This window comes from Phocoena sinus, chromosome X (genome assembly GCF_008692025.1).
Source record: "Phocoena sinus isolate mPhoSin1 chromosome X, mPhoSin1.pri, whole genome shotgun sequence".
In the NCBI taxonomy this organism is placed as follows: domain Eukaryota; kingdom Metazoa; phylum Chordata; class Mammalia; order Artiodactyla; family Phocoenidae; genus Phocoena; species Phocoena sinus.
Window position 1 is genome coordinate 95,389,968 of NC_045784.1, and position 20,893 is coordinate 95,410,860.

The 20,893-nt window shown below is 44.3% G+C and overlaps 1 protein-coding gene across 1 annotated transcript in view; it reads right to left on the bottom strand.

The window, feature by feature from the left end:
- TRPC5 (transient receptor potential cation channel subfamily C member 5) overlaps positions 1-20,893 on the bottom strand; it is a 143,147-nt gene that overhangs the window by 16,687 nt on the left and 105,567 nt on the right. The gene's annotated exons all lie outside the window — the stretch shown is intronic.

The following is a 20,893-nucleotide window of genomic DNA, read 5'->3' on the forward strand; positions in this document are numbered from 1 at the left end:
AATTTATAACGTTAGGGTAAAATCCTGTAGGGATGTGGAATGCAAATAAGAATTCAAGGAGAGCAAGGAATGGTGTAAACTCTCTGCCCTTAAAGAAAGAAGAGTTTAGCCATTTATTTTTTAAATACATGGTTATGAGTAACAAATCACTATGGTATTCAGATTCCATTGGATACGTTTAAATGAGTAATTGGATAGTTTTATTTTAAATGTCAATATTTACCATATTCCAGAAATTACATCCTTTGCAACTGTTTAAACTTATGATGAATAATCTAGATGTCAACCTAAGAATATATAAGATACATAGCTTTTTTTTCTCTACAAATTGATTAGAGGGTGTGCCTGCAAAAGGTCTGAATGCCCTTGATGAGACCTTGAACTAAGACACACTTATGGCTCTAGTAAATATCACTGCCCTAAAATCCTGCCTTGGGAGACAGTGTTGTTGTAGGCAACTTGTAATGCAGAGGAAGATAGGAGGCAAGGGCAATATGAAATAGTGAGATGCAGCCTGCCATTGTGGAAAGAGCAGGGGTTTTGGAGTCAAAACAAAACAGGGTTTGAAGTACTGCTCTGCTACTTATCAGCTGTGTGTCCTCAGAGCAGTCAATCAAAATCTGAGTCATGGTTTTCTCAGCTGTTAAAATAAAGGAAAATCTCTATCACACTGATTTGTTGTAGAAGTCAATGTAAAATGCCTGGGCTACTGCCTGGTACATAGTAAGAGCTATATAGCTGTTGATCCCTTCTCCTACATTTCTGAGCCTATAATACCAGAAACGAACTTTGAATTTTCATTTTACCCGTTGATGGCCCAGAATAGCCAGTCTTTCATCTGTGGAATGTTTCTCTAGCTCTTGAAATAAAGTTGGTATTTGATAAGTATTTCTTAAAAGGAAGTGAGTCACATTTTTAAACACAGGGTCTTTAGATTCTTGTCATCTCTAGACAAGTTCAAAAGGGAGAATGATGATATAGCTCCTATGCGTATTCAGCTATTTTCTAATAAATTGGGCTGGATGTCCTGGTATCTGGAAATGGTCTCACTGCTTTTAATTTTTTAAAATCCCTGTGTGAGTTAGCTTTTTGTTTGTTTGTATGTGTTTTAAACAATAAGCAGTTAGGTCCTTTAAAAAATAGTTTTCTAACTGATTTTGACAAAGAACAGAAACATTCAATGGGCCAAGTTGTAAACCATAGTTGTTGTTTTTTTTGTTTTCTTTTTTAGCTTAAGAGGCTTTCTGGTACCCACTCATTGCACTTACTCAAATCAGGTGAGGATATGATTTTGGCTAAACATTTTTAAAAAAGAGCTCAAGAACCCCAGGTGATACCATTCCATTCCCCTTGTGCTCAGGTGACCTCAGATTGGGATTTACTATGTAAATAATTAGCAGAGAAGTTATTGCAAATTATCCTCTCAACAGTCTTTTCCCACTCATTTATCATGTATCAATTCGTTGTCTACCTATCCATTCATTTTTAAAATTAAAAAAATTTTTACTTTTATTGAAGTATAATTGATTTACAATATTGTGCTCATTTCAGGTGTACAGCAAAGTGATTTGGTTATACATATATATATGTATATGTCTATATTATTTTATTGATTCTTTTCCATTATAGTTTATTACAAGATATTGAATATAGCTCCCTGTGTTATACAGTAGACCCTTCTTGTTCCTCTATTTTATATATAGTAGTGTGCCTCTGTTAATCCCACACTCCCCATATACCCCTCTTCTCCCTTCCCCTTTGGTAACTGTAAGTTTGTTTTCTATGTCCATGAGTCTGTTTCTGTTTTGTGAATAAGTTAATTTGTACTATTTTTAGATTCCACATGTAAGTGATATATAATATTTGTCTTTCTCTGTCTGAATTACTTCACTTAGTATGATCATCTCTAGGTCCATTCATGTTGCTGCCAATGGCATTATTTCATTCTTTTTTATGGCTGAGTAATATTCCATTGTTTATATACACCACACCTTCTTTTACCACTCATCCGTTGATGGACATTTAGGTTGCTTCCATGTCTTGGCTATTGTAAAGAGTGCTGCTATGAACATTAGGGTGCATGTATCTTTTCAAATTAGAGCTTTTGTCTTTTCTGGATATATACCCAGGAGTGGGATTGCTGGATCATATAGTAACTCTATTTTTCGTTTTTTAAGGAGCTTCCATACTGTTCTCCATAGTAGCTTCACCAATTTACATTCCCACCATTCATTTTTTAAAATTATTTTATTTTTGGCTGTGTTGTGTCTTCGTTGCTGCACGCGGGCTTTCTCTAGTTGCGGCGAGCAGGGGCTACTCTTCGTTGCGGTGCGCGGGCTTCTCATTGCAGTGGCTTCTCTTGTTGTGGAGCACGGGCTCTAGGTGTGTGGGCTTCAGTAGATGTGGTGCATGGGCTCAGTAGTTGTGGCTCATGGGCTCTAGAGTGCAGGCTCGGTAGTTGTGGCGCACGGGCTTAGTTGCTCTGCGGCACGTGGGATCTTCCTGGCCCAGGGCTCGAACCCGTGTCCCCTGCATTGGCAGGCAGATTCTTAACCACTGCACCACCAGGGAAGCCCTCACCATTCATTTTTTGATTCTTGTGTTGAACAACTACTATGTTGCAGGTACTCTGCTAGATGCTGGGTATAGCAAAATGACTGTCCTCTAATGGTGGTGGGAATACCACACAGAGCACAGTTCGAATACAGAGGTAGCACCTGAATCCTGAAGACTGGGAAATAACAGACCACCTGGCAGGACTGGTTAAACAGCGTGAGCTGTAAAGTGATGAATAAGATACTTATTCATTCAGACGTTCTTTCATTCAAACAGTATATATTGACTGCCTGCTAGGTGAGAGGTGTTGGGATTTTAGCAGTGCATAATATGGACAACATTATAATTTGGAATGTGGAAATCTGTTTTCTTTTCAACCCTTGATCTACTTTGAATCGTAAGATTACAGATGTGGTTTTTGTAGTCATAGTTGTCTAAAACTTCACTAAATGTATGATGCCCAAAAGATTTTCATTCATCCATATGGAGCTAGCCTTTCACCTTATATGTTAGACAAATCCGACATTGACTTTTTAAAATTTTCACTGTTTGGTGATGATGCCCTTTCCCACGCTCTGCCCTACCCTCTATACCCAGCTATGACTTTTGAACATTCTCCAAGATCATCAGCCCCTGCCTGGTTGCTTTTGTATAAGACATAACCTACACAGTCATAGCCTGTGGTTCTTCCTCTTCCAAGTTTCCAACATTTTCAGGACTTTTGTGCTACCATAATGTGATCTTAATGACACATAGCCTTACATATATGTTCTAATCATGTGTGTGTCCTGCATTGCCTTTGATAACGTCAGCTCCTGTAGAGCAGGCGAGAGCTTCTATTTAGCTCCTTTTGCAGTGCCAGTGTAATGTACTGTGACTGTAGATCATACCCTCAAATGTTGTTGACTTGCTCAGATCCTGAACACATGGCCACAGCTAGGTCAAGTGAACATGTCTGTTCAATTTCACATTCCTCAGCAAATCCGAGCTCAAGGTTATTTTTCTTGCAATCAAACTACAAGGCCAGTTTCCTACCAGCTTTTGATAAATTCTTATGCACTCTCTCAGATCTCCTGCCAGCAACCATCTTGCTCTAGCAAATTGGAAAGCTTTAAAACATAATGCAAAGGAAGAGTGACAGGCACAGACACAGCAGAGCAGAGCCTTTAAGGAGGAAAGCTACTTCCAGGAGTCTTGGGCCCACTGGCAGGCTGGTTGGAGGTGTATATTGAGGAGGGGGATATTTTGGCATCCTTCGCATTAACTAGTAGCTGCTTAGTTCATCTGGGCATAAGACTAACTCTGTTTCCCTATGATGGGAAAGCAGTACGAACTGCCATGACATACACACTCCATGTTGAGGTGAGACAATACATTTTCCCTGGCATCTCAACAGAAGTCTACCTCACTTTGGACTTCTTTCTTCTGTTGGAATTCAGGGCACGCTTCTCAAATGTTGGTGTGCATCAGAATCATATGGGGCATTTGTTAAAAATGCAGATTTCTGGACCTCCCTAGACATATAGTGTATTGTGGTTTTGCCTCAGGGCAATTTTAAAAAGATGTAAGCATTTAAAATATATCATCGTTTCTGTAACTCCGTTTTTGTTTTCATTCATTTAAACATTAGAAAGGGATCTTCAAAATATTGAAGTGGTCCAGACCTCCCACAACCTCTTGGAGGCCCTGCAGTAGAGAAAGCGCCCTCAGCGAGAATTACCATCCCCCGCCATGCTCTCGCCTCCAACTTAGTGCGCATGTGCAGTGGTCTAGCGCCGAGCCAGTTGCTAAATAGTCAGCAACCTGCCTCTCTTCCCCAAGGCTGCTAGGTGGTTAGAATTTCCTGTTTTAATCATTCTGGGGCCTCCTGGGAATTACTTTGATATTGGTTTATCTCGTTTAGAGCCCTGTGGTAAGTTCAATCCAAGCACACAAACTGAGCTGCAAAACATAAAGGTCAAAAAGAGAGCCCTCCCTCCAGCTTCAGCTCCCTGCCCATCCATTGCCCCCGACACTTCCTGTACCCTAGTACTGATGGCCCCCAATAGCCCCAGACTGCAAGAGACCCCTCAGTGGGTGTTACAAACAGGTCCTCCTTCCTCCTGACAACTTGCAGTTGTCCTTTGAGCAGCCATTATGTCTGCCTCCTGCCCCACCCCGAGGAATAAAACGGCCACTAATCCCTCCCCCAATTATGTTGCTAGGTGGTTGAAACTGCCGCTCTGATCTCTCAAGGACTTGGTGTTACTTTTTTACCGGTTACAAAGTTTCCAGACCCTGTAACAACCTCAGCTCCAGTGCACAAATTCGGGTGCTAAACCTCAGGGCAAAGCTCAGAACCCACACACTAGCTCCACCCAGCTCTCCCATCCTCAGGGTCCCAACTCCCCTCACATTTCATTACTGATACCAATCAGTCCCCCGTCTCCTTGCTTCATGAGCAATCCCAGCTGTTTGCAGACAGAGACCAGAGAGCAGGGAAGGTGCGACAAAAGAGGTTGTATTTGAGCTGGGCCTGGAGAGAGTGGCAGGATTTCTCCAGGCAGAGATGGAGGGAGAAAAACTTTCCCCCAAGAGGCAATAGTAAGAAAAGTCAGAAAGAGTAGAGAGGTTGATCGTAGTCATTGCAGTCGAATGAACTACTCAAGATTTATTTACATTAGCAGTTCTCAAATTTCAGGGGCTATTAGACTCGCCTGGGGTGCTTGCGAAAATGCAGATGCCTGGGTCTCACCTCAGACCTGCAGAAACTGATGCTGTGGGGATGGGGGTGGGCGGCTCGAGAATCTACACTGTTTCACAAGCTTCTTTGGGTGATTTTGACACAGGTGATTGTTGACCATCCTTTCAGAAACACTAATTCTGGGATTCTGCCTGCTGGTCCAGATGTGTTCAGCAGGCCAAAGCAATGAAACAGCAGGTCTTCCTCATTCCTACCTGTCCCTGTCTTCCCATGGCCAACCCCTAACATCCCTCTGTCATTGGGACAGTGGGTAGAAGGTATAATTTGTGCACCCCCGAAGATAATGTTATTAGGCCGCCCAGCAATATGAAAAAAACTGGCTTCCTGGGCTACTATGGAGAGATGACAGGGGAAGGAAGGAGGAACAAAGGCAGAATTAGTAACTGATAGTCTCCCTAGGCATTTTTAACGTGTGCACTGTACAGCCAAAGAGATGACCTTTCAACTAGTGAATGGGAAGGGAGGGGTGCCTGGTGGTTACTCAGGCTTGGTACTCTCTGGTCTTTCTTTTGGGGGGGGGATGCTGATCACGTTTATTTAACATTCTCTGCAGAATTTATTTTTTTCTTCCTGTTTTAGTCAGATGTGATTGACATACAGCACTGTATACATTTAAGGTATACAGCATAATGACTTATATATATCATGATTACCACAATAAGTTTGGTGAACATCCGTCACCTCACGTAGATAACTTGCGGTGCAAACATTTTAGGATCTACTCTCTTAGCAGTTGTCAAACGTACCATACGGTGGTGTTAACTACAGTTGTCATTTGTACATTACATCCCCAGGACTTATCTTACAACTGGAAGTTTGTATCTTTTGACCACCTTCATCCAATTCCCCCTCCCCCCCACCCCTTGCCTCTGGTCACCACAAATCCTATCTCTTTTTCTATGAGTTTCTTTTTTTTTCTTTTTTAAGATTCCACATATAAGTGAGATCATGCAGTATTTGTCTTTCTCTGACTTATTTCACTCAGTATAATGTCCTCCAGGCCCATCCATGTTGTCTTTAGCAGGCTGTCTCGTACTGAGGACAATGAAAGTGGCAGAACAAAAGACAACTGCAAATTGACCCAGTGCCTTAGGTCCCTGAGACGCAGAAGGATCTGCTTCCCATCTTCTAAAATGGTCCTGCAAAGTCCTCACAAGCAGTCTGGGTTTTCTTTAGAGACCATTTAGGGTATGGAACACAAGTGTGCGCATGAAAACAACACAGGTTATAAACAATAGAGCTTAATTATCTTTCCCACTCTGATTCCAAGGGACGTGGCAGGAAAAGTGGGAAACAAATCAGTGAGGGCACTGGATCCCCGGAATTCCCTCCTCCACACTCCACCTCCGACCCACTCTGTTGCCTTCAAATAAGTCATCTACTTTTTGGGAGTCAGAATAAAATTTGGGCAGTTTTTCATTCATAATTTCTCATGAAATCAACCAATAGGATCACAGTGCTTCTTCAGTCCCTCACTACGTTATCTGTAGTCATGCAGAAGAGTTTCAGCTTTTCTCCTCTTCTCGTCTTCCCTGTCTTACTACAAGGTGGGCTGGGAGTGTGGGGGGAAGAAAACAAGGCCTCAGGGAGATTGGATGATACAGATTTTAAAATGTGGTTCTCTCCCAGTAGACACCGCCACTCTCCATTGTTATATGAGGAAGGTGGCGCCTCAGGAGAGCACAGTATGGGTGAGTTTTGATTGAGGAATAGGATGAAGAGCAAAGTTGGGAGCAGGATGCCGTAGCCTATGCAAGGTCAGAAGGAACAGCACTGTAGAAGCTTCTGGGTAACATAAAATAAGTATATCCTAGTTCAGACTTGGAAATAAACCATGTTGCTTTCTGTAGGCCTCCACTCTATCACTGCAAACAAATATTCCTGTGATATCTCAGTGGTTCTCAAAGGAAATAAGCTCTAATTGGACTCCCAGGCCACAGTGAGCTCATGCGGTGAAAGAATTGTCCTCCCTCCCTCCTGACCAGGGGTGCTGGCCGTCATGGGATGGGGACTCTAAGTGCTTTCTGGAGCTACTGTCTTCTCTACGTAAGTGCCTTTCTGGCCAGTTTCAAACATAATGGACCAGAGAATGAAATGCCAAATGTTCAACCTCTTAACTTGCCTCTGGGAATGGGACATCAGACAGCTAGTTCTTTACATTTATCTAGAGCTTTACGCTTTCCCAAGCACTTTAACATCTTTTCTCTCATTTGATTCTCACACCCACCTGCGAAGTTGTCAGGACATCGATTATCCAGTGCAGATGTGGCAACTGAGGTCTGGAGAGAGAAATTGCTTCTTGAGGGTCACACATCTGGTTCGTGGTAAAGCAGCTCTAGAATCCAACTCTTCTGACCCTAGCTTCCACTCAAATCTGCCACTCACTTGGTTCACTTACTATCTATGGGTATAGTGCTCAAACAGGAGCATCCCTCACAGGATTCGGTGGGCTAACGCCTGGAAAGCTCAAGCTCTCTTTGACATCCTGCTACACCCCTCCCCCATCAGGAGCTCTAGGGAGCCTGACCTTCTCCGCATCCTCATTCAAATCCCTGTGTCTGTTCCTCACTCTCCTGCCTTGGTCTGGGCTCACCAATACCCCGAAACAAACGCTCCTTGTGCCCTCTCTCACATCCCCAGTTAAATTGCAACTCAACGCTTTACTCCTCCAAGAGCCTCCGTAGAGTGAAGGAAGGCATGAGGGATTGGGGGAAATTTTTTCCCTTTTCTATTTTAATTGCTGTGTTCTTCCTAGATGGGAGAAGAGCGCTGGCTTGTTCTTATCTCTTAGTCCTCAGCTCAAATATCATCTCCTCAAAGAGACCTTCCCTGAGCCACCAATTCAGAGCGGGTGCCTTCGTTACTCTATCGCACGGAGCCCTGTTCTCTTCTCTCATACCAATTGCCACAAATCACCTGAATTGTTTCGCCTATGTTTGCTTATTCTTAGGCTCCCCACTAGAAGAAAATTCCACTGAAATTAGGCACTTTGTCCTTTTCAGTTCTGCAGTCCTAAAGCCTGGCGTGGAGCAGGTGTACAATAGATTTTTGTAGAAGGAATGAATTGGAGAGCCAAAGGCAGGTATGAAGTGAAGGGAGCATCAGAAACATTATGTATCGGTTTTCAAGTATATCATCTTATTTCATCTTCACAACAGCCTGCTGAGGTAGGTTCTGTTACTATTTCCATTTGATCAATAAGGCTCACCAGAGTGAAGACGTTTGTCAAAGGACACACGGCTAGAAACTGGTGGTCCGCAATTCAAATCTGGATTGAGTTGACTCTAGAACCGTAGCTCTTAAGTGCTCAGGTACACTGTCGCTCGGGGAAGTGCACTGAGTGGGATTTCACAACGAGCAGCATGTTTTCTCCTACACGACAGAAACAGAAACGGAGCCTGACCACGGTTCCGAGATTTTGACAAACAGATCCCTCTATATACACTTGGCCGGGCCTCTGTCTGCCCCGGTTTCTCTCCTGCTTGTTTCCTTCAGTTTCTCTGCTACAGAAGCGACATTTGCAGGGTTCTTGCTTTCAGCACTGCGGGTCAGACACTGCACAATTCTGGTAGCGCCATTCATAGCAGATGTGGCAGTCCTGAAACCCACTGAACTGCTTGTCACCTTTTCTGGGCGTCTCCAGAAAGGTAAATAGAACCTTTCAGTCAAGCAGGCACAGATTGTTCTGCCTGCCTGCATCTTGCAGTTGGGGAGTGAGGAAGCTTTTCCTTTGGGAGGACAGAGGCAGTCAGATGGTGGTGAGCATGGGGATTTGCTGAGCTCACCCAGCAGTTTTCAGAAATAACAGAGACTAAGCCCATCAGGGGTTCCATTTCTGAGCCTGGGAAGAAGTGAGAGGTGTGTCTTATCACCTGGTTGTGGAAAAATCTACAGGTCTGTCCCCATGTGGGATTATTACTGGTCCTACGTACTCAGATTGTCATAGCATGTGCCGTCTAACTTCCTGCCTCACTGATCGGGAGCTTCCTTTTAACCTCCCAGGCCATACTTCTATCTTTTAGATTTCTTGTAAATATCACCTCCTGAGGAGTCACTGGGCCTGAGTTCACCCTGACCTAACTCCTTACGCATAGCAGATGCTCAAGTCCTTGTAGGAAGAATGAATTAACGAATGAACAAACTTGCCATGGAACCCTGGGCGAGTCTCAACCTTTGGAAGCCCATTTCCTCACCTGTAACATGCAGAGAGTCGTGCGTACATTCACAGAGTTCTTGTGAGGATCAAACAAGACACTATTTGCAAGTGTGCTTAGTAAAGTATAAAGCAAGGTATTAACTATAATTATGAAATCCATCATCTAGGCAGATTTCCTTTCAGTTAGATAATGCCCCTCCCCATTGCCATACAATTTATTCAACTCCAAACACTAAACACTTGCCAAGGATATAAACTCACATTATGTATTTTTTAAAACATGGTTGACAAACTATAGATCAGAGATTTTCCCAAGCTTCTCCCTACCAATTAGTGAAGAAGTATGTGTTGGGTACCTACTATGTGTCCCACATTTTACTAGGCATCAGGCGAATGTAAAGAAAACCTAAAGCAGAGCCCCTGTCTTCACAGAGCTTCGGTCTACCAAGGTAGAAAAGAGACATATTTTGAAATAACTAGAGTAGAAGTTGGCAAACCATGGTCGGCCTGCCACTTGGTTTTGGATAGCCTGCGTGCTAGGAATGGTTGTTACATTTTTAAATGGTTGAATAAAAATCAAAAGTTAGAATAATATTCTTTGAGACAGGGACTTCCCTGGTGGCGCAGTGGATAAGAATCCGCCTGCCAATGCAGGGGACATGGGTTTCATCCCTGGTCCAGAAAGATCCCACATGCTGTGGAGCAATGAAGCCCGTGCGCCACAACTACTGAGCCTGCGCTCTAGAGCCCGCACCACAACTACTGAGCCCACTTGCCGCAACTAGAGAAAGCCCGCGCGTGCAGCAACGAAGACCCAACGCAGCCAAAACTAAAATTAAATCTTTAAAAAAAATTCTTTGAGACAAAAATTATATGAATTTCCAATTTCAGGGCCCATAAATAAAGTTTTATTGGCACAGAGCCATGCCCACTTTTTAATGTATTTTCTATGGCTTCTTCTGCATTTTAAGAACAGCATTGGATAGTGGTGACAGTGGTCTTACAGTTCGCAAAGCCTAAAATATTCACTATCTGCCCCTTGAGAGAAAAAAACGTCAACCCCTAAGCTAGAGGACAATAAGCTTAGGTTTGGTCAGCTTGTCAGTTGCTCTGTTTTCACACTTTAAAATGTTCTGGGAAGTCATATGCATTAAAGATTCATTAATTTTGGGAATTCCCTGGCGGTCCAGTGGTTAGGACTCTGCACTTCCCCTGCCAGGGGCCCAGGTTTGATCCCTGGTCGGGGAACTAAGATCCCACAAGCCGTGTGGCGTGGCCAAAAATAAAGCAAAGAATTAGAAAAAAATCATTACTTTGTTCCTTTATTCAATAGATATTAAGTGAGAGCCTACTATGTGTCAGACCATGTATCCTGGTTAAGACTGGAGGGACTCCAGTATAAAGTATCTCTGCATTAGTATCAAGAGAAAAACACTGTGGCATAACCTCCTAGAAGATTCATCGGGTGATGGAAACTTCTCTGTGCTTCCGGAAGTCTTGAGGGCTAGGCCAATGGGAACTCTGATGGAGTCAGTGAGAGGATTCTAATTCCAGTCATTCAAGACTTCTTTAATAATTGGCGCTGATTTTCTAATGAATGAGAAGGCCTATCGTACTTTTCTTTCACTCTGGGTGATTCCCAATATGCCACATTTATTAAGAGCAGCTTTGAGATAAATATATTTCTCATCAAGACTTTGTGATTAGTTCACAGTTTTATAGGCCCAGGTACTTCTAAAAGTTCAAACAGGGGAAATTGGGAAAGAGAACAGAGGAAAAAGCAAGATAATCCCGTGATGGAAGAATGGAGAATAAGAAAGAGAAATATAATTACCTCCCCTCACCCCATTTCTACTCTTAGATCGCTTCTATGTTCCTCTTTTAAACAAAGGCAGATTTACCTTGACAGCTGACATAATGTAATTTTGCTGTCAGATCTCAAGTAAAAAGCAGAGTATTGCAGTAGGTCGTAACCTCCGAGGCTCCTCTGGGGTATTTTGGCTTCTGTGTTGTAGCTAAAGGCCACCTCCTGGCCCAGGCTGTCTCTCACGCTGAACCGGGCTACAACACAGGGCTCTGGTGACCACAGCAAGAGAGAGACCTAATTAATATTAATCACTCAGATCTCATGTTTAGTTTCTAAACCTCAAGCTGCTCAGAAATTAAAGAACATTTGTATCAGATAGCTTTCCAGTCAACTGATTCTTGGTGCCCAGAACAAGAATCAAGGCAGAAGCCAAGAAGAACACATTCCTCAACCACGGCCTTTGGGCCACGGACATTTGACTTTTCCACCAATATTATTTGTAGCCTATGAAGAGAACATTCAGAGGCCAATCCATAGGAAGGCCAGGTCTCCTCAGCTTGTTTCCATGTTGTCCATCCATAGTTGTTATTTTATGTAGTGGTTGAAGGCACCTTTGGCTTGGGGACTGTTGCACAGACCTGATCCTTTGCAAAATTGTGATGATGGTGACATTTTCCTCCAGTGCCTCCAATCTCTTTCTCTTATTGGTGTCCTATCTCCAGTCTTCTTCAGGTACATTTTCCTCACTCGCTTGGCTCCCCATGAAAACCTGATCTCAGTAAGGGATTGAACTCACACTGAGTCATAAGTCACCTACTAACAACTTAAAACATATTTGCATTATAACTGGGGACAAGGTCCTAAGGTGGGGGATTTCAGCAGGACAGTGGGAGGATGTCTATGAGGCCTCTGAGATTTATGCTAAATTGTATGCACGTTTTGCTTCATCAGATTATCAAAGCAACCCATGACCTGAAAAAGGTAAAGTGCAGTCTTAAAGTAAAGAATTGAAATGCAAATAGTGAAACTTGAAACTGCAGTTCCATGACTGTCAACCCGATGAGAACAGAGACCACATCCTTCTTGCTCCCCTGTTACCTACTGTATCCCCAGTGCCAAGAACGTAGTAGAGTACATGGTAGTCTCTCAATAATCATTTGTTAAATTCATTCATTTATCCATCCAAGAGATAGTTACTGTTAAGTGAATGGATGAAGGAGTAAAGGAATCAGCTGGCAGAAGAGCAGAGGTATTCTTTGGACATTAGATCCTACCCATCACTTACGTAGTTGGTCCTGTTTCTGTTTGAGTTACCCAAGATAGAGTCTCCATGACAACTACTGATGTTCCTGATGAAGATCCAGGACAGGTGAGTCTGGGATGCAGAGAAGCAGCCCAGGCATCTGCCCTGTTTGGTCGTCCTTTAGCACAGGGATAGAAAACCCACTTCCCTTCACTTGTCCTCTTCCCGTTTCCACTTGCATCTTTGTCGGTCACCAACATCATTACCAGGCAACAGCAGGCATCAAGGGCTCAGCAGAGACCTGCCAAAGTATAACCCTCACTGTTTTGAGGCAGCGTGCTCTCATCCCCAGCAGATGCGGGCTCTCAGACAGCTTGCTGACAAAACCACGAGTGGGTGTTGATGAGAATCAACAGGAATCCATTTCTGTGTTAGACCACCAGGGGGAGGGCCAGGCCCAGGCAGGGCTGGAAGTCTGAAAAGTCAGCCTTTGGCGCCCCCTGCAGCGTTTGCGGAGAGAACGCTCCTCTCTCCTCCCCTGAAGCTGGAGGGTGGATAGTCGGTCCATTTGCTGGTGTGGATATAATTTCAAGTGAGGCTTTCAAGCATCCAAGAGCTGTCTGGGAAGGAACAGGGCTGAGAGGGCCCAAGGCAGGATGTGTAAGTTGAACGAGGAGTTCTTGTCATGCCAATAAGCTTCGTAGCTCTGAACTTTTTACCCTCTGTGGGTGTGATGATTTCAGGTGGGTTGTCTGATTGTTCATTTGGGGAGGCTGGGGGTATTAGGGACAGAACTAAGAAGAAACCAGAAGTTTGAAGTCTGGTGGGCAAAAAAAAAAGGAAAGAAAAGGAGACCTAGTGTGTGTGTGTGTGTGTCTGTGTGTGTGTGTGTCTGTGTGTCTGTGTGTGTCTGTGTGTCTGTGTCTGTGTTGGGGGCTGGGGGGCAGGAAACCTCAGCTGAGGAAAACAGAATGAGTCACTTAGTCTCCAGAAACAAGGAGAAGGCTCCTTAGAGGATCCCTCTGGTTAGAAGACAGGGGAGAGTCCGTGAGTCAGTGAACCAAGTAGAAGGGTGAAGCTGGGGGGAGTCTGAGGTTGTGTGGAAGGCTTGCACCAGGGCCTGAGGCGTTGGGATGCAGGCAGGAAAGGAGGAGGTATGGTTTCATTATTACTTTGGATCAGACAGACCTGCTGGGGCCCTTATGAAGAGTATGCCCTTGGGCCACTTTGACCTCTGTGCCTCAGTTTCCTCACCTATAAAATTGAATTGTTAATAGTACCTACCTCAGGTAGTTGTAAGGATTTAATGAGAAAATATGCATGAAAAGTGCTTTGTATAGTGTCTGGCACATTATAAGTGCTCAATAAATGGTAGTTATTATTATTTTTTTAACATCTTTATTGGAGTATAATTTCTTTACAATGGTGTGTTAGTTTCTGCTGTATAACAAAGTGAATCAGCTATACGTATACGTATATCCCCATATCCCTTCCCTCTTGCGTCTCCCTCCCTCCCACCCTCCCTGTCCCACCCCTCTAGGTGGTCACAAAGCACTGAGCTGATCTCCTTGTGCTATGCGGCTGTTTCCCACTAGCTATCGATTTTACATTTGGTAGTGTACATATGTCCATGCCACTCTCTCACTTCAGCCCAGCTTCCCCTTCCCCTTCCCCATGCCCTCGTGTCCATTCTCTATGTCTGCATCTTTATTCCTGTCCTGCTTCTAGGTTCTTCAGAACCATTTTTTTATAGTAGTTATAATGATATGAGATAGAAAGTGCCTGGGATTTAATAAAGGCTTGTATCTATGCCAGATATTCACTGTATTCTTATTACTGATTTTTCTAAGCCTTAGGAAACTGAGAAAGACCTCAGCTTGGGACTAGAGGTGGAGGCAAGGGTCTTGTCCAGGTAAGGTCTGGGTAAGGTAAGGCAGTCAACCCGGGGTGCTGTGCTAAGCCAGGTAGACAGCAGCATGAGGGCTCAGCATGGGGATGTGGGAAGCCACAAAAGCAGATCCCATCTTTAAAAATTATTTTTCAAAAGGCAGGCTCTAAACTTCATCATCCAGCTCCTAGAGTTGTGACTCTGCTTCATGCATCTCCTCCTTGCTGGGACATGTTTCCTGTTGGCACAGGAAAGACTTCCTTCCCATCTGAAGATATTTTCATGCGGAATCAAAGAATGGGAGGTAGAAAGGAGTGAGGCCAGCTCCTACACTCTTACTGGCCCCCCCCCATAAACACCAGGCCAATCCTTGCTGGTGTGCAAGCTATTTCCCTGCCAGAAATGAGATCTGAAAGCCAGCCTCACTTTTCTGCCTTTCCAGATTTGACCTCAAGGCTCAGCTCAATGTGTAATTTCTAAATCAACCTCACAACAACACAATCAGATAGGTACTGCTTGAGGGGTAGCCAGAAAAACAGAAATCACTTTAAGCCTTTCAAACATGGAGATTTAATACAGAGGGTAGTCACAGGTGATGGGAGAGCTGAGAAACCAAGAAGAGGGCAGTGAGGCAACTCAGAGATTAGCAGCAACAGGAAGCCCCTCTTATCCCTGGAGTTGGAGGGACGACTGGAAGACGTGGTGAGTGGTGTTTCCAGAGCTTGTAGACTGGGGCCATCTGGTGGGAGCTCGAGCCAAGATGGGGCTGCCCTGCAGAAGCTGGGGCCAAGGAGGGGTGGGATGCCTGGTGGTAGCTGGAGGTGAGCCACGTAGGAAACACAGCTGCTGCTGGAGTTGCCACAAAAAGTGAGGTTGGCGATGGGGAAGAAATATCCTAGCTTCTCTCTTCTTCCTACCTTCTGGTTGGTCAAACCCACACAGAAACAAATGGCAAGGGACTGCGGGGAATGTAGTTCCCTGATACAGAACAGAGCAGGAAATGAACAGGGAATGGATCTGAGAGTAAGCAGCAGACGAAAAGCCTAATTATCCATCCCCATTTTACAGAGGAGTCAAAGGAGGCAGAAAGAGGTTACGTTGCCCCAAACTACACTAGGTGACAGTCCAGGTTTCAAATCCAGGCAGTCTGACTACTCCTGAGCCCATGCTGTCTGTAATCACTACTATTATATACGCACGGTAATAGCACTATTGTTATTTTACTCAAGGCAGACTTTCCCCTCTAGATTTAAAGCTCCCTGAAGGCATCTACTGTGTCTTTACCTTTATATCATTCATAGCACCTAGGTTTTGTGGATTTTTCCGAACCTACCAGAAAATGTAGATTTTTGACTGAAATGGGATTATCAGCAGGTTTTCATAGGTTCCCCATAACCTGGGGTGAGTGGAGGGGACTATGAAAATGTCCTCTGCCATTCTGAATGTTTGTTTTCTTGTTAGTGAAATGTAGCAATTTCTGATCAGATTCCAGACAATGGTTTGGCAACAGGGAAAAGTCTAAGCGGCAATGAGAAAAATCGGTATCTAGATCGCTTGAGGGCATCCCAAAGGGAAGAGACAGTTATTAAAATTTGCAATGGCTTGGCTCCAATGTCATAAAATTTCTACAACTTGAATTGAGCAGCTCCTTCACTTGGGAAGAGGATATACTATCCCTTAGATGACTTAGCTGGCAGAGTTTACGTTTTATTCTGTTTTATTAAGCAACAGGTCTTGGGTACTAAGAGTACTCAGTTATGTTGGAAGAAGTGTCAGTGATTCCTATCTAAATGAAATCTACAGGCACAGGACCTGGTAGGACAAGGTGATCGGACAGTTCAGAATGGTGGTATAACTGGGGCAGGAAAGAAGATGTGTTAGAGACCTTGTAGTGAAAGTGCATTTCTAGTGTTTCTTGGCCTCAAGGTAAGTGTCAGTGTGATAGGATAGTGGTTCTGTGCATGGGCCTTGGTGTTAGACTACCTCAGTTCAAATCTAGGCTCTACCACTCTCCAGCATATGGCTTTACCAGTATACTGGGGAATCATACATATTGTAATACAGTCCACTACTCTGGTTTTTCTCCTCCCTCTCTGGTTGTTCTTTCTCAGTTTCTTTGCATGATCAATTCTGTCTTTCCAACCTCTAAACATTGGACCCTGGGCCTCATTTTTGGATCTCTTTTCTATGCACAGTCACTCCTGTTGTGATCTCTCCAAGTCCCATGGTTTTAAATACTGTGGACATACTGCGACTCCCAAATCTCTGTCTCCAGCCTCTCTGCTGGACCTGTAAACCACCGCCTACCCAACATCTCCACTCAGATGTCTAATAGGCATTTCTCACTCTACATGTCTAAAACCCAACTCTGGATCTCTGCCCCCTCCCAAGCCTGTTCCTTTCCCACTCTTCCCCAACTCAGTAAGGGATGAATCCACCCTTGCAGTTACTCAAGGCCCCAAATCATGGTGCCATCCTTGACTCCTCTCTTTTGTTCACACCCCACATCTCCATCAGCAAACTGGATCTATTTTTGAAATATATCTAGAACCTGACCACTTCTCATTGTGTCCTTCATGACCACCCTTGTCTAAGCCACCAACAGCTCTTGTCTGGGTCAGTGTAATGGTCTCATAATTTGTCTCTGTCCCAGTACCATTCCATCTTTTACCAATCAGCCACAGCAATCTTATTAAAATGCCAGTTAGATCATGTACCTCCTCTGTTTAAAACCCACAGCTCCCCATTTCACTCAGAGAAGAAGCCAAAGTCTTCACAAAGGTCTATCCGGCCCTACATGATCTGTCCCTCACCCCCATTACCTCTCTGACCTCATCTCTTACTTCTCTCCCCTTTGTGTACTCCACTTCAGTCACACTGGCCTTCCCAAGACTGAAATCAAGGTGTCAGCATAACTCAGCTGTTATCTAGAGACTCCGGAGAAGAATCTGTTTCAAGTTCATTTATGTTGTCGGCAGAATTCATTTCCTTGTGGTAGTAGGACTGAGGTCCCCACTTCCATGCAGGCTGTCAGCTGGGGGCCATTCTCAACTCCTAGAGGCTGCCCATATTTTTTTTACCGCATGACTCCATCTTCAAGCCAGCAATGACACATCAAATCCTCCATGTGCTTCAAATCTCTGACATTCTCTTCTGCTACCAGCTGGAGAAAACTCCGCTTTTAAAAGACTCGTGTGATTAGATTAGGCCCACCTGGATAATTTCCCTGAGTAGTAACCTTAATTATATCTGCAAAACCCCTTTTGCCATGTAATGCAACGTAATCACAAGTGTGCTATCTTATCATATTCACAGCCCTAATGATTAGGGCGGGAAATCTTGGGGGAGCATTTTAGCACTGTACCCGCCACAATAATAGTCAGACTGAGAAACTGACCAATCAGAATGTACGCCAACAATAGCACTGGAGCAGGGGCGTGGCTAATACCTGCTGCTCCGGGTGTTACACTTTACTTGCTGGATTGTGAGGTGACCTGGAGGTGTCCCAGAGGCAACAGCCGGAGTGGCAGCTATTTACCAACTGGTATGAGTATATTATTTATTTATTTATTTATTTTTGCGGTACGCGGGCCTCTCACTGTCGTGGCCTCTCCCGTTGCGGAGCACAGGCTCCGGACGCGCAGGCCCAGCGGCCATGGCTCACGGACCCAGCCGCTCCGCGGCACATGGGATCTTCCCGGACCGGGGCACGAACCCGTGTCCCCCGCATCGGCAGGTGGACTCTCAACCACTGTGCCACCAGGGAAGCCCCAAGTATGAAAATATTTTAACAACCAGGGACTGTAATAGTGCATAGCAGTTGTTTATCTAGTTACAAATCATGGTGTAGCGTGTGAAGTGCTGCCTTCTTCTCTGAGCTTTGAGAGTCTGAGGTCGGTCCTGGATGACTGGGGGAAGGCAGGGAGACCACCTGCCCTCCTTGGCACTTCCATGGTGTGCAGTGGCCCCTTCCAGCCTTGCCTGCTGTTTTTGCAGCGCCAGGTATTTTTCTGAAGTATGTCTTCCTTTGCATGGTTGTCTTACGCAGTGGGAGAGTCCATCCATCATCTGAGCCTCCAAATGCCGCCACCTCAAGGGAGACAACCAGTCCTACATATATGGCCTCTCCCCAAGCCATCCAGCAGATGTGGCTTAGTGAGGCAAGCGCTGTTTACTTGCTCTCAGCATTAGCGTGAACGCTTCACAGCAGCCAAAGAAACCGAGGGTTCTTATTAACTTGCTTAGTGAAGCTTGACCACAGATCATCACGGTCCTCATGTTTTCTGAGGACCGACCTCAGGCAACAGAGATGCCCTTTGTGGGTGAGTTGGGGTAGGAAGAGGGCCTGAGTTAAATGACTTTTCTGGGACCGGTCTGTTTCTCCCACCTAATATTTATATATGGGTGAATTTGATTAAAATGGTATCAAGGGCAGCTTCACATGGTGGAACTGGGAGCATACACATCAGGAACGACAGAGACAAGGTGGATGTGTTGAAAGAAGTGTCACAGAGGGAAGTAAGCAGCTTGAGGGAGATGTAAAGGATAAAGGGAGGAGAGTAAATCACTGCTAATTGCAAACAACGCTAATAATAATAGACAATATGGCCAGCTTCACCTGCTGATGTTGGCGGGGACCACAGAGCACAGGTGAACAGATTCACAGTGAAGCCTGTCAGTAACTGAGTCTCTCCTTAGACTGAGTCAGCCTGTGGTACCTTTTGAAGTAGGAGAGATTTTTGTCTTCAGTGGCTTCCCTCCCTGTAACCTTTCCCTCATATCTGGGCCTTTCTAAAAACTGCATTAATACTGAAGTGGAGGTGTTGCAAGTGGAATCAAATCTACTTGCTGGTCTTTGCCATGTAAGCAGAACCAGATATCTTTGGAATCAGGTTGCCCAATATCTGGATCCCACTGGATCCGATTCCAAATGGTAAAGACACATTAACAGAGGATCCCAAAGCAGCGGGTAGTATTCAGGATGGTTGGCCATGACTCTAGATGTGTGATATGATATAGACCCTATTAAGGCCATCTCTCTGCAAACCCCACCCCCTAGCTCTCTCTCAAGCTGAGGTGTTTTCTTCAGGTGCAACACTAGGTAGCATGCAAACACAACTTACTACCAGCAAGTGAGAGAGCTGGAGTTGAAGATTTCTACCCTTCCTAGCAAAATGTCACTGAGCTCAGTAGGAGACGCTACAGCCCTATCTCCCTTTTCCTCTGCCATTAGGAACAATCCGTTGCAAGACAACCAGGGAGAAAATGACAAATGCCTCAGCATGAATATTGCCATCTTCCGTAGGAGTAGGGCGTTTGGCTGATAGGCATAGTGGTGGAAATATAAGCCCCTGAAATTCTATGCCTTTCCCCCTTATAAAGACAGGCTAGGAGTGAGCATAGAGTTTCAGAGTTGTTGGCCTAGTTGGGTTTGAAGGAGAGAGAGAGAGAAAGAAATTGAACTATATTCCATTTCAAAAGCAACAGATAGATAGAATTTCAACCTAGAAGGGACCTTGAGAGCCTATCCTATTCATCTGTAGACACTCAGACTCATAGGATATCAGAGCTGGCAAGGATATTAAAGACCATCGAGTCAGACACACAAATGACCAACAGGTGCATGTAAATCAAAATTACAATGAGATATCACCTCATACCTGTTAGAATGCCTATTATAAAAACGATAAAAGATAAGTTGTGGTGAGGGTATGGAGAAAAGGGAACCCTGGTGCGCTGTTGGTGGGAATGAAAACTGGTGCAGCCACTACAGAAAACAGCATGGAGGTTCCTTAAAAAATTAAAAGTAGAGCTGCCATATGGCCCAGAAATTGCACTTCTGGGTATTTATCTGAAGGAAATGAAATCACTGTCTTGAACAGATATCTGCACCACCATATTCAGTGCAGTATTACTCACAATAGACAAGACATGCAAACAACCTAAGTATCCATTGACGGATGGATAAAGAAAGTATGGGTAAAGAAAATATGGTATATATGTACACATACACAACTAAAGATACAAATTCACTGATACTCAAGTAAGCAGGACCTCAGATAGCCAGAACTTCTTTGCTAATACTCCATTTCTAGAAATGATAGTTAGATCATAAGAAAATAAGCTAAGTTTAGATGTTTATTTTGACATCAAAAACCAGGACAGAGCTTGGACTGATCCCATATCCTATACCTTCGCCATTTCTAGTTTAGAGTAATAAACGCTACTGATCTAAACGATAACATGACGGCCAAAGATTCAGCGATAGACTCTACTTAAGAGCATGCCACAGTGGACTGCAGTTACTCATACATTGTTGATCAAAAAAAATAGCCACTCTCTGAGAAGGTTGTCCTTGGCAATGGACTGCTCAGTTTTGGGAGGGAGATGTCCGCAGTGAAGATGGAGATAAAGCCCTCCCACCTAGAGAACTGGATCAGCTCAATCAACCCTGGAGATTAGTGAGGGGATATGTTGTAGCCAAACTGCTCACACCTCCT